Here is an 18602-nt window from a genome sequence, read left to right on the forward strand (position 1 = left end):
CCCTGTTGGGGATATGGGAGAAGGCCTTATTTCCTGTTTCATCCACTTTATTCAGTTAATAACTCAGGGAATTTTTATAATTCCTCCTACTCTTTGATGAACTCACCTATTACTCAGTTGAATCTCTCCTGCAGAGAGAGCAAAAGGCAGTTTCCATCAACTGTTTCCCCAAATATCTTCGCTTCCTATATAAGATCATGTACCAAAAGTGGCAATCAGTGAGCAGTGACACATAAGGAGACTCCTAATATCCTGTTCTGAAAAGCTTCACATATCTCACAGCAAGCAGAACCTTAGTCACCCACCCGGATCCCAACCCTTGTACCATGACTTCAGAGTGATCTTCCCTCTGCCCCAACCACTTCCCAGGGTCTCAGGGGAAGTCTAGAAGACACTGGACAAGGGGCCTCTCCTGTGTTGACGTTCTACTGCCCAGGACCCTCTGCCAGGGTGCGCTTTCCAAGGAGACAGGACGGGTGCTGGTTCATCCAGTTGGTCCTCAGCAGATGTTTGCTTGAGGAAAGACCCACATGCCATTTTCAGTCTCTCCTCGAGTCTGGCTTGAGGTCAGAAAGTCCAAGAGGTAAGAGGAAGTTTCTTCACCCTGTGAGCTCAGAGATGCACTTCCACCTCGACTGCTTACACTTCTAATCACAAATGCTGGAAATGCAGAAGTTGCTCCTCGTTATGAAATTAGTGAGGATAGATGGTTTGCAAAAACCCCGACTCTTCAAATGCCCAGCATTTGCCACCAAAGGAACAACAAAAATCACATCTTCAAAGCAATATAGCCATTCTGATAGGCCGATCATAGGAGCAGGCTCACGGCCCCAGCAAAGGAACTCATTTTCTTTTCAACTGTAGAGGACTGGTGGGTGGTTTGAGGGGACAGATTAAATCCTCAGAAGCCACAGAAAAGGGTCTTTTCAAAATTAAATTTTTATTGTTTCATATATAATATAGTTCTAATTAAAACTTATTCTCAATAATGCCTACTGCAACATCTCATTCACTTTTTGTGGTCTCAGAAGGGAAACAATATAATAAATGTGTATTTCAAAAGCTTGATATCTCAAGGGTAATCTTCCTTTTACAAACTTTCCAATATTTATTTATTATTTACAAAGATTAAGGTGTTGTTTACAAAGTTATTAATTTTACTTTGATAAGAGACATTGGACTAGATTCAGTTTATTCTACATTTATTAAAAAAAAAAAAAATCAAAACTCTCCTTGGCATATTTCTAGAGAAGTCATTAAGAGTTACTGTTGGAAACCTTCACATACTACTTTAGAGCATTTAGGAATTAATAATATTATTTGGGGAAGAAGGTTTTGGAGTTTTAAAAAAATCACATTAATTCTTCCCAAATGCAAATATTATCAAATCTCCCACAGCACACAAGAGAAGAATGGTTGGAGTAGGGGACAGAGGTCAAAAGAAAGTGTAGAAAAGAAGGTGAGTTTTTTTCCAGGATACTGGATTGATTTCTTCTGCAAAAGCAGTATATATTCACTTCCCAGCTCTTCTACTTCCCAACTTTGCACTTCAACTACAGAAAAGTAGCTTTTTGGAAGAAAAAGCTACAGAAAAGTAACTTTTTGGAAGAAGAAGCAACAGCCAGCACTTAAACTCCCAAAAGTTCAGATATGGTAAGAAAGAAGTGAAAAAGAAGTTACCTTACTATAGTTGAGCAAAAAGAATATCCAGACAGAGCTGCATATCAGGTGAAAGTAAATGTAATTATAATGTATTAAACATCTTTTCAGAACTTGTAAAAATTAGAAATATCAAGGCATAGGCGAGACATGACTGAAAATTGAGCTCCTGGGCACAGAGACCAGTCATTAGCGAATGCAATTAGAGAACAGATGTAAGATATGGCAGGCAAAGAAGTCCAATGTGAAGTACAGAGCCCCCAAAAAAATGGAACAGAAAAAGTATTCAAAAAGATAGTGCAGAAAATTTTATTTAAGAGGAAGAACTGAAGTTTCAGGTAAAAAAGGCATATATTTCACTGAATACAGTACTAGCATCATCAGTAGCTATGAAGTTGCATTAAGTTAAGGAATTGATGGAATGATGAATTAATTAATTAGGCATCCAAGCAGATAAAAGTTCCCCTAAAAGTGGGAAAACAAGTAATCTGCACTTTTTCTAAGCCTCAATATTCAACAACAGAAGGCACTGTATTTGTGTCCTTGTATTCTGAAGGAAAGATATGACAGAGAATATTCCCTCCAGCCAAAATGTCATTTTAGTGCCAATTATCAGGTAGGTAGTTTCAAATATGAAAGAGCTATGAAATATCATTGTGGCTATAAAACCATGAAAAACTACTCAACAATAAAACATCCCCATCAGGGGCTGCATCAAAACAAACAAGCTGGGAAGGAGGTGGCATGGTAAAGAGGATGGTGGTGAGTGGTGAACACATTTAAATATAGAACTAAGACCAAAAATGTGAGTTGCTTTTGGTTTCAGAGCACAGTATAAATGTTTATAAACTTTAACAAATAAAAATGTATAAATGTTATTGTTAGAAACTTAAAAAAATAAGCATAAGCAACAGAAGTCAGAAGTTAGGAAGATGCATATGAATATTTGTCACTTCATTTTTCATTTTTAAAAAAGGCCAATGGACACTCTCTAAAACAGAACTAGGCTTTTAAAGCATAATGCCTAAGCAATTTTTTAAACCCCCAGAGGATCTTGAGGATAATATTAGTAACACTTCACATGGTGAAAAATATTTTTCTGATGTGCATCAGTACCTTCACTGTCAATTTCTTTCTCCCTTACAAGTAAAATGACTTTTAAAGGAATCAAATTTTTAAAGAGCTTATAGAATATGATTCTTTCTTTCCTGCCCTTCCACCCACCCAGCCACCCATCCACCTACCCCTCCATTCATTCATTCATCCATCCATCCTTTGATCTATATATTTGCAAATAGAAGTGTTTGAAATAACATTTATCGAATGTTACTACTGGTTATTTTAGTGTGGTGGGATTTTGGGAGTTTCTTAATGCCCTTTTCTTTACTGCTTGAAAGTTTTTATAATGGGCATGAATTAATCATTTTAATAAAAACAAAAAGTTACTCTTAAAAAAGGAGGGGCCTCTTGGGAGCAGAAAAGGGGAAGGAGAAGGAAGGTTAGTGAACTATGTCTTTTCATTATAAACTCTCAGCACAGTTTTAGGTTTTTAAAACATGACTATTTAACAACTGTATTTTTATTTAATTTTTAATTATAAAATTCGATTTTTACTTTATTTTTAATTATGAAATTAAAATAAAAAGAAAATGGATATTGCGTATCAAGAGAAAAAAGAAGTTAGGAAAGTAAACAGTACATTCAGAAGTACTGCCATGGAACATAACTTATATTTTGACACCCTCAAGGGTGATCAATTTTCCAAAACCACCCATTTATTATTTACAATCGCACAAGCCCAGCGATACTGGTTTTTACACACAGTAATCCATATTGGGGTTGATTCTGATGAGAATCTTCTATGAAATTAAATTAAAATACACCTGGAGATATTTTCAACTTTTCAACAGTCACAAATTTCTTTTTAAATGAGGTAGACCATGCCAATCAGTAACCCTATGGCTACGTTTGCAACTTCATGGAAATCCGCGTACATTTATGGGCAGGTGTGCATCACCAAGGAAACTCGGTTATCTGGCATCTGGAGCTACCTGGCCCGCAGCAGCCGCAGGTGGGAGCAGCACTCCCAGCGGGGCTCTGGGGTGACCTCGAGGACGGAACCCCTGCTCCAGCATTTCCTTCTGCAAACGTGCACCTCCCATTTACCAGGGATGTCCCAGGCGCTGGGCCTCCAGCAGAAACGAAGCAGGCGGAAGCCGTGCCCAAGGAGGGGCCTTGGGAGGGTGGGCCGCGGCGGGCAGCGCCAGCGGGGACCCCTTCTCCCGCGTAGGCAGCTCCCACCCCCCACCGCCACCCCACGCCCTGGGTATGCCACTGGAAATCACCCCTGGGGGGGAAATGGAGTAAGTGAAAAAGCGAGAATCGGACTCCATAATGCTGTGCAAAGAACAATAGGGGAAAGATTTATTTAAAAAATAACTGGTGTTAAAGGTGGACAATGGGTTAACAAAATCCTTTCCCTTCTGCAGGAGGACTGGACCTCTGGTTAACACTCCTGGCTCGTTCCCCTGGTAGACTGAAAAGGGGGGTGTGTCGATTATATTGTCTGGCAGCGTTAGGGACCGTGAAAATGACCCCTATTTGTAACTGGCGTCCACCCTGGCAGAAGCAAGACGACGATACCTAACGGACAGCCAAAGCTGGGCGTCTCTTTGCTGCGGGGACCCAGGCTGTGCCTGCAGCGGGCGCACAAGTCATCGGCTCCTGGCCTCAGACCCCTCAGCCGAGGCGGCTCCTGCGGCTCCTGGCGTCAACTTCACCTCCGTGCACCTGAGCTGTGTGGACTGTCCTCGAAGCCCTGTCTGATACCCTCTGGGTAAGCCTGTGCCCAGTACCACCTGTGATAATTCCAGGAGTCCAAACATGGCATGCACACCAGGATCTCGCCGAGGACATGCAATGCGCCACAGCGTGTGCCCTACAACCTGCCCTAAATCCAGGCCCCCGTTTGGGGAAAGAGATGTTACTTTTTTTAATTGTCTATGAAAAATGATCCTTTCATAAGAAAAACACATGTGTGACGGTGAGTGGATTCTTACGTTGAGCACTCGCTGAGCCTGCCACCAAGAAAGATCAAGATGGTGAGAGCACTTGTGCGCCTGACGGCCGGGCCTGTTCGCTCTCTGGGCTTGTTCACCACCCATGCGCTCCTGACACCCCTAAACACTGGGTAGAAACCTTGGCTGAACTCGCTAAAATGAAACACAAGGCTAAGAGAATTGCACCGCCTTATAAAACACAGCTCACTCACTTCAAAAACATGAACTTCAGCAACGGTTACATTTAACTGGGTTTTAGAACTTATTTCCTTGCTTTGTGGGTCTTATGTTATAGAAGAACGCTTTTCTTAAGTCATAGGCTCATTCTTCATCCATTTTGAGTGACTTCCAGGATATGCACAAGGGACACCAATGATCACAAATTGGGTGGGAATGACGAGTTATTGGAAAACTCAATACCATAGATAGACACTTTTGGAAAATTTCCTCTCAATTAGTCTCGACTTGTGATCATCACATCTCTCTTTATTTGTATGGCTCCCTAACATGAGATTTACAGCCACCCTCAAAAGCATAGGTTTGCATACACCAAAAATCAGTTCCTGGCATGGGGAGTCCGCCTGGGTTACTAGTAGAGGTGTCAGTATTTGTGATGGGTGAGCCACACAGGGGATACAGCATAGTTCATGAAGGCAAGAGAACAGGCTTTGCTCTTTTTTAATTTTTTCAGAAGGTATTTGGGATCGAACCCAGGACCGCATACGTGGGAAGCAGGCACTCAGCTGCTTGAGCTACATTGGCGCCTCAGGCTGTGCTCATAAGGAGCATGAGTGCAAACCCAGCCCTGCTGCTCACCAGCTGTTCTGATTTGGGCAAATTATTCCCACATTCTCAGTCATAAAAAAGGACTGTAGCTTCAACTTTATTTGGGCTGTTCTTTGACTTAGGAAAAAAGAGGTGAAAATGGCAAGAAGCCAACCTGTTTCATTATTAGTTGTGTCTATACACTATTTAGGTACTTTTCTGCATTCTTTTAATGTTTCCAAACACATGGTTGCAGTGAAGAACTAATAAGGTGCCACAGGGTGAAGGCTGGGCGCTGGCCTCCTCCTCTTTCTTTCCACCTGGCTGTAGAGCTGAGTGCAGGAAGATGAGCAGTTGTTCACTGCCCGACACCAGCAGCCAGCGCATTCCCGGCCTTAGGAGACACCCAATAAAGGTACGTGCTGGGCGGATGGAGGAACGCCAAGGGAGGAAACAGCCCTCCCGACCATGCAGGTGCAAGGCCCGGGGGAAGCAAAACTCGCCATCTGAAGGCTCGGGGGTCATTCTAAAGTGGTTTTCTGTGGATCTGTTTGTTTTGAATCATTTCTGCTGAAATTTGGTCGCAGGATAAATGAAAATGCCCACCACCCTAAGTTGCTCTGTTAGAGAAATATCAAAATGCCAGATTGCTTGGTTTTGACAGCGTAAAGATGTCACCGCCCACTTCTGTCTGAAATCATTCCACCGCCGGGAGAGCAGGAGAGAGGAGCAATGGAATCAGCAGGCACCGCTCACCCCGAGACCACCTGGGGCAAGCCGGGCCAGCGAGAGCAGCGGAAGACCCCCGGGGAGGGCCGAGGGAAGGCCGGGGCTACTGCACACCTCAGACAAAGCCTGTGGGGCCTGGGGCCCTACACAGCACGGGAAACCCACCTGGTCTCAGGAGGCTGGAGAGGAGGCTCGAATGGTTACCAGACGCACTGGGAAGAAATAAACACCAACCAATTCATTGTGTCCCGTGTCCCCCCCCCCCCCCGCCCCCTCTCTCTCTCACACACACACACACAAACACACACACACACACACACACAAATCCACAGCATTATTGAGAATGAGGAAACCATTCTGCTAGGTGAGCACACGCAGGGCTTCTCCCTAACACGGTTCATTTCAGAGAAGGAAACTACCAAGGTCTATACAATTACACGAAAAGAATAAAAGCGGGGAAGCGAGAAGGGAAACACATGGCACGTGGCAGATGAAGAACACTCACCAGGGGGCAGATGAAATCTTGACTGTGGAGTCAGGATTATCATTACGAGAACACTCACCTTTCAAAAGAGCTCAGTCCAGGGATACATCAGTTAGGGGAAGACAGGGGAAGGCGAGGAAAGGCGGAGCTGAGGAAAAGCAAATAGAAAAGAAATGATGGCTATGATTTCAAACCACAAAAAGAGGAACAGATGTTAGCCAACGGGAAAATGGAGGACAGGATTGAGTAATCTGAGAGAAATGAAATGGAAATTGATAAAATGAAATGAAAAATAACAAAGAGTTAAAAATAAGTTTCAACATAAAAATATTGGGAAGACAAAGGAGATCCAAGCTACACAAAATTTTGCACACCGATGTTCACAGCAGCATTAGTCATAATTGCAAAAAGAATGGAAGCAACGCGAGTGTCCACCTAGAGAGGAATGGATAAACAAAACATGGTACACACTATAGAATATTATTCAGCCATAGAAGGTATGAAATTCTGATGCAAGTGATGACATGGATGAACCTGGAAGACAACATGTTGAGTGAAGTAAGCGGACACAAAAAGACAGATATTGTATGATCTCACTTATATGAAATACCTAGACTAGGCAAATTCCTAGAGACAGGGAGGTGACAGGTTTGGGGAGCAGGAATGGGAAAGGACTGTATTGCTAAGTGGGTACAGAATTTCTGTTTGAGGTGATGAAAAAATTGGGGTAATGATTGTGGGTGATGGTAGCACAATATTGTGAGTGTAATTAACAGCACTTAATTGTACACTTGCAAGTGATTAAAACGGGAAATTTTGAGTTGTATATACGTTACTACAATAAAGAGTGCTGTTTTTTGTTTTGTCTTGATTTACAAAAAGCTCTCCAGGTCATTCTAGCCTGCAGCCAGGAAAGAGAATCACCGCTCTAGAATCATTACCTGTGGATTAAACAGGCTTGGATTCAAAGTGATCCAAATAGAGCTGACTGTAGACGTGAAAAGCAACATGGGCTACTAAACTGAGAAAAAGAAAGGTAAAGAACTTGAAGTTCTGCATGGAATTTTCTGAACTTTCGTAAAGGAGTAATACTGAAGCACCACTCGGGAAAACATTTTTAGTTAAACAAACTGACCCCTATTAATCTTCAGCTCTGTTGACTTTCTTAACACAGGAATGCAGGTGACAGAACTTTGGCCGTGTCCTTTACCGTCAGCAGAGCATAAATGCTGGTCTGCTGGCAGAGGGGTGGGTGCTAACTTTAGAAAGCACACACGCGTTGCTACACTTCCTGATGCCAGGCTGAATCATGAGAGGAAGCTCCATAATTCACAAACGCTGCACAACTCCTTCGCGTGTGGTAATTTATCTACCCAAATGAAGCAGCACAGGAACTCCAGACACAGGCAAACCGTGCACAGCTCTTGCCCGGCAGCTCAACCCCAGGAGGCGGCATGCCCCTTCGAAGGGCTGCCCGAGGTCCCACCACCACACTCGATCGTGTAAATCTCCGCTGGTACGCATCTAAGGCTCTTCAGCTCTCACCTCCTACAGCGTGCGTCTGGGAAACATGTCCCATTGCTCTTAAAACCTTTCAATGAGCAAATGGTTCACATTTCCAGAATTCAAACGATTTCTTTCTTGTATTTCAAAGCATCAAACCTTGTCACTTATTCAGTTTTTTATTTTCTTCATTTTGCCTTAAATGAGGAACACGTTCCCTCCTCAAACCTTCCTTTCACCATGACCAAAACCTCGGACTCCAAATATGCTGAGAAAATGATACTGGGTTTTAAGTGTCCAGAAACAAATAAGCACAACTCAGGTTTTACTCCAAGATCTCAGAATCCTCTAGAACAAAAACGTAGTCCATTTTTTCAGATGCGACACTGAATCTAAGTGAGCTTCGCACGAGATACATTCTTTCATTACTTTCCAAGGCTGGGGTGCCCATTCAAAGGACATCTGTTGGGGGAAGTGTCAGTTCCTTACATGACTCATTAGCAGCACTGAAACTAGGCCGTGTTAGGATGGTGTGAGGGGTACAGGGCGTGGGTATGGTGTGGTGTTGTGAGAGCTTTGCTGTTTGAGAATTAAAGGGTCAGGACAGATCACCACGGAGAAGAGGCCGGGGCTCATCTGAAGCATGAGTGTACTCTTGGTACGGGCCATCAACTCCTAGGGACAGATACCCCCAAGGAAATGGGAAGCCACCCGGGGTCAACACGTGGAAAAGTGGGGGGAGTTAGGACATGCTTACGTGCCAGCAGGCAGTGAGAGCCGAGAGTGAGAGGGCGTAACCACGTGCCTCTTTCCTTAGCTGCCAAGGGGAAGGACCCCAGTGGGCCCTGGTATAGGCTGACAGTTCATGCAGCCTTCTAGACCTGGGCTGCCCAACAGGCCTTGCTGTGAGGAGGGAAGGTTTATTCTAGACTGGCCAATCCAGAGGCTCTAGCCACGTGCGGCCACCAGTCCTCAAAATGGGACTAATGTAACTGAGAACTGAACCGAATTTTTTTTTAAATTTTAAGTACTTTCTGTGTAAATGGCTACATGTATCTAGGGCAGGGGTTCTTACCCAGGGGTCCATGAGAGTGAACTGAAATTCAACAAAACCTTATTCTTGTGGGGATGTGTTGGTGCGGGTGTGATCTATTTATTAAATAATACACTGCAGAGTGTGGACCTAGTAAAGGGTCTGTGGTTTGCACCTGACTGGCCCGTGGAACAAAAAAGGTTAAGAAGCTCTGGTCTAGTGGCTCCATACTGAATATCACAGCTCTGGACCCTTAGCAGGGAAGCAGGGGACAGCTCTTTTCCATCCACCTTTTGCCCACACTTGGGCCACTGAGGCAGAGGGGAAGTCACAAGAGGCACCCACCCTGAGGCCTGCAAGGTGGGGCCTGTGGATCAATGAAGGGAATCTTACAAATTCACCCTTAGAGAGTCCAGAAGTTTCTTCTACGAGTGCCAAACTTGCAGACTCGTAGGTTTTCTTATCAAGGGGGGATGCATTTTTCTCTCTATATCTAGCTTATTGTAGCCAAATCCAATCTGGCATATGAAAATATTAGAAGGGAGCTGTACAAGGGCCCACGATGTGTAAAGAAGGTCCCAGGCTGGAAGCGCAGAGGATAGAGAAAGGGGGTGGTATGGCTCCAACAGCTGCAAGCAGGCAGAGGGGGAGAAACCTACATGCTCCATATGTTATAAGGGCCAAAATGTTACGAAGTGTTGTAGAGCTCCAGAATGATGCCGCGCGGCTCAGTGGGGGTGTCTGTCGGTGTCCCTGTCCAATGACAGGGGTCAGGACATGAATGGGAACCCACTCCCTAAGTCCTCTTATTAACACCCAGCAGCTCCCCCCAACACAGCTTTTGGACATAGAGAGATGGCTCACTTGCAAAGTCAGGTGACAGTGTTGGGCAAGAGCCACTCTCTTCCTGGGACCTTCCCATAAAGGCACTAGAGCAATCTTGCTCTTAAAAGATGGCTCTTTTCAATCCCCAGATAACCAGAAACTATTTATCCTTGATTTCTGGTCCCTGACCATTAGCATTTTGTAGACACCCTGTTCTTTGCTAGCTAGTCTGCTTGGTGCTTTTGCATAGTGCATCTCTGAATGCAACAAAAACCCTAAAGTTGTGTATTTTTATCCTCATGTTGTAGATGAGGTAGCAGAGCCTAAGTAGTCTCAAGCAAATGGTAGAACCCAGACCTGTGTGATGGTCCATTTCTGCCTTCCAGAGAGGAACTTTAAAACCCATGCAGGGGGAAGTGGCTGTGGCTCAAGTGATTGGGTTCTTGTCCACCATATGGAGGGTCCCAGGTTCAGTTCCCGGGGCCTCCTGGTGAAGGTGAGCTGGCCTGTGGGAAGAGCTGATGCAACAAGATGCTGCAACAACAAAGAGACAGAGAGAAGAGACAGGGAGAGACACAACAAACCAGGGAGCCAAGGGAGCTCAAGGGTTTGAGTGCCTCTCTCCCAAGTCGGAAGGTCATGGGACCGGTTCTTGGTGTCTCCTAAAGAGAAGACAAGAACAAAAGATGAGCAGACAGAGAAGAACGCGCAGCAAATGGACACAGCAGAAAGCAAGCGGAAGTGATGGTGGGGGGGGGACAAATAAATAAATCTTCAAAAAAAAAAACAACCCATGCTGGGAGTGGATGTGGATCTAGTGGTTGAGCATCTGCCAACAAGCAAAACAAATGAAAAAGCCAACTCAGGCAGGAAAGCCACTGTGGCTCTGGCTTCCCACATATGAAGTCCCAGGTTCAGCCCTTCTAACCCCTGGTACCAAAAACAACAGCAGCAACAAACAAAAAAACCCATGCAACTTCTTGGAAATGGATATTCACTGGTCCAAGCTGTGGTCCTAGAAACTAGGAAACATCCAAGTCAACATGATAAGCCCTCAGGGGCTTTCTGGTGTGAACATGACACAGTGTTTATCCATTGGTATGTGTGTGTATGGGTGCAGCCAGTGGACAGAGGGTCTTCGCAAAATGGCACACAACGCTATCACCAACCCAATCCAACCCGATCACCAACTGCTGCAGCCCACGAGGCGAAGAGGCGAAGCCACACACATCCAGAAACCAAGGCTGGAGCTTTTCTCCAGGACCTAGGTGATTTACATCCTTGTAGAGAGAAAGCAGAGACCCTTTCACAGGAATCAAGTAGACAACAATTGGGTTGCCTGGGGGAAAATAAGTACAATGACTTAAGATAAGGTTAAAAATCTCACCACCGCAATAGTTCAAAGCATCTCGTGGAGAACGTGTAATGGGCGTGTTTTTCTATCATATCAGTGCACATATTCTTCTGCTAAGAATTATTTGATGTGTGTTCATCTCCTACAAGTTTTATCGCAGTGTGCTAAAATGGCAAGGGCCATCTCACTCAACAGCCTTGCCCCTAAACTCCCATAGACTGACGGCCTTCTGGATACTGGTCACCAGGGAAGGGAGTTGTCACAGCGTAAGCACAGGTGTGTTCTCACTCTCTTTCTCACACACAAAGAATGGAAGGAACTGCTCCCTCCAGCCCAGAGCACTGACAATAAAAGGTACCCAAAGCTGTCAATACACCCAGAAGACCAAAACATTCCAAGATGGTGGAAACTTCACTAACCTTAAAAGATTTAAAAGACTGTGGTTCTCACCCTGGGCTGCTCTACCTGGTGGGATGGAAGAGGTGGGAGGGGCTTGAAAAATTCCAAAGGCAAGCTGCAGGCCAGGGTCCACCAGCCCTCTCCGGAGGTAGACTTGGCTCAGCAGTCATGAAAAGCGGTGGCAAAGAACACCACTGCCCAGCTCGGGGCAAGCCACTCAACCTCGCTAATTCATTTAAAGACAGAACGGTCCCGACAGAAAATACCACCTGTGTTTCTAAATGCATTTCTCTTCGTGGCCTCCTACTGCCTCCACCTTTATTTCTCCCCCCAAGCAAACCTTTTTAGTTTTCTAAATTAATTTTCAAAAATCACACACTCATGAACATTGTAAAAATTGCAAACAATATAGAAGTATGCAGAGTAAAAATGAAAATTTCACTTTTCTCCAAACCAATACTACTCCTCTGCTTAGATTATTGCTATTCATAGTTTGATGCCTACGTAGATGGCTCTACATATCTATACACACACACACAAGCAAACATCATTATGCCTGTATGATTTTTTTTTTAAATATAATGATATATTATTACATGTTGCTTTTTTTAATTCAGTATAACTTGGGCATCTTTCTCTCTGGGTGGACTAAGATTCCACATTTTTAAAAAAACTGCCTAGGATTCCAATGTATGGATTTGCCATCATTTTTTAAATCAGTCCCCCTACTGTTAGGCATTGAGTTTTCTTTATTCCTTTTTTTTCTTTTTCGCTATTACAAAATAAAATGTTGCAATGAATTACTGTATGCATATACATTATCGAACTTTTGTCAAGGTACATGTGTAATAAGTTCCTAAAAGTGAAATTGTTGAGTCACAGGGCATGAGCATTTTATATTTTGGAAGGTATTGTCAAAGAGTTCTGCCAGATGAGGACTTTTTTTCCTACCTTCCCTCATAGCAAATCCTTAAATGAGAGAGGCAGAGCATATTTTTGTGTTTATTGGCTCATTTGCATTTTATCTGCTTGTTCTTGCCCTTGGCTACCTCATCTAATGGACTACGTTGTTGCTGACATTGTTTTCCCTTATTGACTTGAAAGAACTCACTGCACAACACGGCTTTAGTCCTTTTCCACAGGCATGAAAATAAATATTCTACAGTGGAGTTTCATAAATATATATATATATTTCATTTGCATAGGTAATCATGTTTCTTAACCTATTATTTTCTCTAACGTGTTTGGAAAGACATTCTTCACTCCAAAATTATTTAAAAACTCATCTAAATTTTCCATTAGTACTTTTAGGATTTCACTGCTGTATTTTTCTTCTTTGTTCAACCAGGACGTACTTTGGTATAAAACAGTAAAACTTTATTTTTTCCCAAATTAAAAGTCAGTTTTCCTTAGACCATTATTTAAATTAATTAAATTTAAACTAATTAAAATCCCTCCTTCTGACTGATTTGGAATGTCACTGTGACATTATTTCAATTTTCCATGTGTAATTTGAGTATGTTGTTACTCCCCATTGCAGCAGTTGCCTTAAGGTCTTGTAGAATCTGTCCCTCCTTATAATTCTCATTTTTTCTTTTCTTTTCATGAGTCTTCTCATAATTGCGTTTTTTTTTCTTTCAAGTTTTACTAATCTAAGAGGGGCGGGGCACTATTGTGTCTTAACGGTTGTAACTTGCCTAATTTTGGTTGGTGTTTATTGACACAATAGCCATCTACACATGATGTTCACTTAAGAGGCTTAGATATCCCTCCATCTTGATATCCAGAGAATTGCCTTGAGCTTTCAGTGGCAGCCCAAAACAGTCCTCAGGAGGAGATCCCTTCATTAAAGAACACCGATGCCCTTTCCAGAGTTTTCTTCAAAGAAATAAGCTAGAAGGAGCATCTTACACGGATATCTTTGCAGACAGTGGGACCCATTTGGGGAAAGCATCCCTTTCTTGTAAGCTCCCTTTTCTATCTTCCCTCTAGAGTGGATCCTTTCTCCCTACTTGCCATGCTGCCATTGTGTCAATGAATCACCTAAATCCCCCCAGCATCATAAATACGTCCAACCAAAAGAAAATGGGCTTGGAAATGTCCTTCGTGCTCTGCCTCTACTCCAAGACCTCGGGTGCACCTGGCCCTTCCTCCACCCCAGCACTGGTGGCAGCGAGTCTGCTCTAGGTGGGGGCAGTGGCAGGTAGGAAAGGGCTGATGCACATGGCAACTGTGCCACTTGCCTGTGGCCCGTGCACCTTCTGAGCTAGTTTCTACGTTGCTCTAGTTCACAGTGGATGGCAAACTTGGAAGGAAGCTTAATCTTTATTCAAAAAGCTTCAGATGTTCTCATATTAATTTCATTCACTTAAAAAAAAAAAAACCTGTCAAATTCTTATGGAATTTGCTTAGTTTCTCAACATAAAGCCATAAAGATAAAAAGGATAATAACTACTACTAAAAGGTCCAAAACTGACCTCATGCCCTCCCTCTATCTTTCCTGGATTTTCTGCTTCCACTGATAGGACTTTAAATCTTCCCACTACTTAGGTATAAAACCAGAACATTTTTAATTCCCTCTTAGAGCACTGGACAAACATTCTGGTTCTGGATTAAGAAATACCTACGTTTGAGAATTTGGATCCCAGCAACGCCCCTTAGTGGTTGGAAAAATGACTTAAAGCTTTCTGGGCCTCACTGCTGCTCAGCAGGATGAATTAGATGGTCTCTAAGATTTTTTTCCATCTCTAAAAGCCTATGTGTATTTGCACATGTTTCTAAGAAACTTACGATTTTTGTCTCTTAATTTCCTAATCACCAGTTGGGACTTCAAAATGTAGCCCTCTGGGGAGGAGATGTAGGTCAAGAGGTTGAGCACCTGCTTTCTATATACAAGGTCCCAGGTTCAATCCTCAGCGCCGGTACCACAAAGAAACAAACAAAAAACACCATTACCTTCTTCTTAGACACATTTCCTGCGTGAGTTACCAAGCCACGGGCTTGAGGCAAGGATAATAGTGAAGACCAAAGAACCCGGCAGCGATTTGGGGGACAACACACCAAGCCCGTGAGGTGCCTCTGCTCGAGCAAGGCTCTTCCTTCTCACTATCACTTCCTTCACACAGCCATGACCATCAGCTGATTGGTATTTAAAAAAAAAAAGGAAGTGGTGGACTTCCGCTTCAACTATATGCAGTGGCTATCAATGCAGAGAAATGAAAGAAGCAATATCAAAGAGCAATCCCACTGAAAATGAATCCATAACCACGCCAGGAGCTCCAGGGGCCCACATCAGTGGACTGGAAACCAGAGCCGTCCTTGAAAGGCTCAAAGCTAGATAGGATACAACTGAGGAAGGCAACTACAGCCCAAAACACAGGCAGCGGAGGACTTCTCACAAAGGGGTGAGAAGACCCCGGGGGGGGGGGGGGGGGGGGGGAGGGGGTCGCCTTGGAGGTGGTAGGGATCCGGGCTGGAGTGGGAGCAGGGTGAGGTAGACAGGCCCTCTGCAACTCCACACCTTCCACGCCCTCCAGGAGAGCAACTGAAGTCTGATCCCAGGGCCGAACACTCGGCTTGGTTTGGAGCAGGGCATGGCCCTGTCCACAGAAAACAGGGGGCCCTGGACCCCCCCACACCAGCTACTGGTCATCCTGCTCAAAGCATTATCTCATGGGAGCCAGCTGCAAGAGGGCTGAGTAACATTTGCAGCCTTAAAAGCCAACTGCCCAGGGCATCTCAAAACCAAAGAGGAGCATACGACCTGGACAGACCAAGCTTCAGGACAGCTGAGCCCACAGAAAACGGCGCCCAAAGAGCAAACAGAGCAGCCTACCCCAAAGGCGAGGGGAGGAGTTCTGCACTGAACCCAGTAACAAAAGACACAAGAGCCAATGTATCACGGATAAAGAGTTAACTATATTCCTGGGCAATTAACCATCTGCTTGCTGAAATAAACAGCTCGAGAGAGCAACGGATTAAAGGGGAACCCCTTATGTTTTTTCAATATAACATGCTACGTGATCTAGTAACTTTAATTTAAAAAATGTGTTAACAAAAAATTAAATAAATAAAATAAAGACAGAGGAGAGTGTGAGAAAGAAAAAAAAAAGAGAGCAACTGAATAGAAGGATGGATGGCTGAAGATCTTTCTTGAGATAAACATGGTGCAAATGGCCAAGGAGAGAGAGGGAAAGAAGGGAAAGAAAAAGTATATTCATTGCAGCATTTTTTAGTATATCAAAAATTAGGAACAAATCTAAATATCTGTTGATAAACTATCATATTATTCACTCTATGGAATAAAATACAAGGGTCACTGATATGGAAAGTCCCTCCATCAACTGATAAACAGAAAGACAGTTGCCGAATGATACCGGTATTTTGAGAGCCCACACAGCATCGTATCATCAGAAGATACACGCATATTTGCACACACACATGAATGTGCAGACTGAAAGCCTGAAGAAAAGCCCCTGCTCTGCGGTGGGGTGGGCTGGGAGTGCGGGCGATGGCCAGAGGGCTTGGGTGTTGCTCTCCACGGCAGGATTCCTTACTAGTGGACGTGCATTTGGGCATCGGTGATGCAGTCGAAAGCGCTGCAGAAGGAAAATGAGGGAAAGTTCTCCCATTCTGAAGGTCAGAGAAACTAACTTCAGAAATTACATTTGTTCATCTGAACCTGTTTGAGAATATTCATCGCCGACCTCTACCTGAGACTGTGGGGGTGGATTCCCAGTCACCCCACCTGGGAGAGGCTTTCTCAGTTATGTCAGCTCCAACCATAAGCCGGGTCCGGTGCGTGCCAGGACTTAAATAGAAATGTGTCATAACTCCACCCCCTGCCACTGTCCATTTCCAGAGACCTCCAGCATCAGCTACAAAGACAAGAGTGGAGCACGGGAGGACCCCACAGCCAGCATCTTATAAAAACATTCAGTAAGTGTGGCTTGGGGGCATTATAGCAACCAAACAATGAAGTCATTTTTGGCATTTATAATGACACTAAGCACAACCTTCTGCCTCTATCCAGGCAAAGCTCCTGGATCTTAAGAAAAGAGGAGAAAGAGTTTACGAGTAGGCCTCCAGGGCACAAGATGCTCGAGAACAAAAAGATTCCAGGCAAGTGTGAGAAACAGAGCCTGGGATGTCCCTCTTGAAGAACTGCTGTCGACACTGTCGAAAATCGGTACACCAAAAAAATTCTAAGGCAACAAGGAGGTAAATTCTGGAAGAAATAGCTCACAAAATTAAAAGATTGCTTTTGGGGAGCAATATTACAAGATGGGAAGGAGTGAAGGGAGGAACTTGTGATACATTTAAAGTAAATGAAAAGAAAACTTAACACTGGTTACATCGAAATGTTTCCATGGCAGTTCAACAGGACTCGATGGATGTAATCATTATAAGACAGGCCAAAGCGGAATGAGGATTTATCAACGAAGACACATAGAGAGAATGAAGAAGTAGAAGGTGACCTGCTAGACAGCCCGTTGATTTTAATAGCCATGCAGAGTAAAAATAAATCAATATTTAAATCGTGGATTTCCCAAAAACTCTGCCCTAAGCCGTATGATTTCTTCTGCACTCTCCCCAGTGAACTGTGGAACCTGCTGGCTGCCTGCTCACTCCCTGCGCACATCGCAGCATCTCGCTCTTCAGCACATCAATCTAGAAGCTCCGCAGCTTTCCCAAATCCCTGGTCCCTGTAGTAGTCCCTGAGTGAACAGTGAATGGTACTCCTTCTCCAGGGGCACGAGCCGGGACCCTTGTGTCCTCCAGAGCAATCAAATATATTGCCTACCAGACACATGTCCTGTTCACCATGTCCAAAAGCTCATAACCTGCCCTCCTTCGTAATCTAGTTATCAGCAACATTTAAAATTCTCCTCACCTTCCTCCCCCACCATCAGTCCTTGGCCCGCCTCCAAAAATACATATACAGTTTCCGAGAAGTAAACGCGTCAGGAGAGAGCCATTTTTTCTCTGTTAATCCTAGGGCACTATAAACGAAATATTCTTCTTTCTTTTATAATCTTTGGCTTGGGCTAAATTGGATTATATTCCAGATTCCAATTCAAGCACCTTTTTAGAATTCATAAGGCAAAATTTTAAAAAAATTAAACTGGTGCAAGCTCACAGTCGTCAGACAAAATTATAAGCACAATTATAAGAAAAGTTCCCTGATAATGTAATATCAAAATAATGAACTTTCTTTAAAATTCAATTAGTCTAGTTTTTAAAAAAACATCTTCCCATAACGATTCTTCGGCTAAAAACTTCTTTTTCGAAGTTAAAAGGAACCAACTTGTTCAAATTCAAGTTGGAAGAGTAAGATGAGAAGAGATAAATTAAATCAGACAATTTGACTCCACATTTAGTATGCTACATTTTGCTTTTCACTGCTTTAGTAGAAAAAAAATAATTCTCAGGGTATAGACATTTTCAAAAACTTTCTCCCAAAGGTCTAGATTCCTAGTTTTTCTCTACCCAGTTATAGCTAAACCAACCCAGAAGTAAAAGAAAATGTTAAAACTTGCAAAACAAGGGTGGAGGAGGTGAGTTTAGGGTGGTTGAAAAGCAAAAAATCTATACAGTGAAATTTGAGAAGGTAAAAATTAGCTTGGATTATAAAAATCTGCCCTGCCTTGAACTGGACAAAGATAACAGACACAGATAAAGTCAGCTGCAAAGTTGACAGGAAACATTATTTCTTCCAAGAACATGGTGCCACCGTAAAGATTCACCACCACCCCTTCTCTAAGTAACTCCTTACTGCTCTCCTACTCTAAA

At 43.5% G+C, this 18602-nt stretch overlaps 1 protein-coding gene across 6 annotated transcripts in view; it reads right to left on the reverse strand.

The window, feature by feature from the left end:
* SYK (spleen associated tyrosine kinase) overlaps positions 1 to 18602 on the reverse strand; it is a 120948-nt gene that overhangs the window by 94218 nt on the left and 8128 nt on the right. The window contains exon 1 of one of the 6 annotated variants that reach the window (XM_012522361.4): positions 6776 to 6793. The exons of the other annotated variants lie outside the window; for them this stretch is intronic. The gene's annotated coding sequence lies outside the window, so the exon portion shown is untranslated. Of the gene's footprint in view, positions 1 to 6775; positions 6794 to 18602 lie in introns of those variants that run through there. 6 annotated transcript variants of the gene reach the window in all.

The sequence above is a fragment of the Dasypus novemcinctus genome, chromosome 8, assembly GCF_030445035.2.
Source record: "Dasypus novemcinctus isolate mDasNov1 chromosome 8, mDasNov1.1.hap2, whole genome shotgun sequence".
Lineage (NCBI taxonomy): Eukaryota > Metazoa > Chordata > Mammalia > Cingulata > Dasypodidae > Dasypus > Dasypus novemcinctus.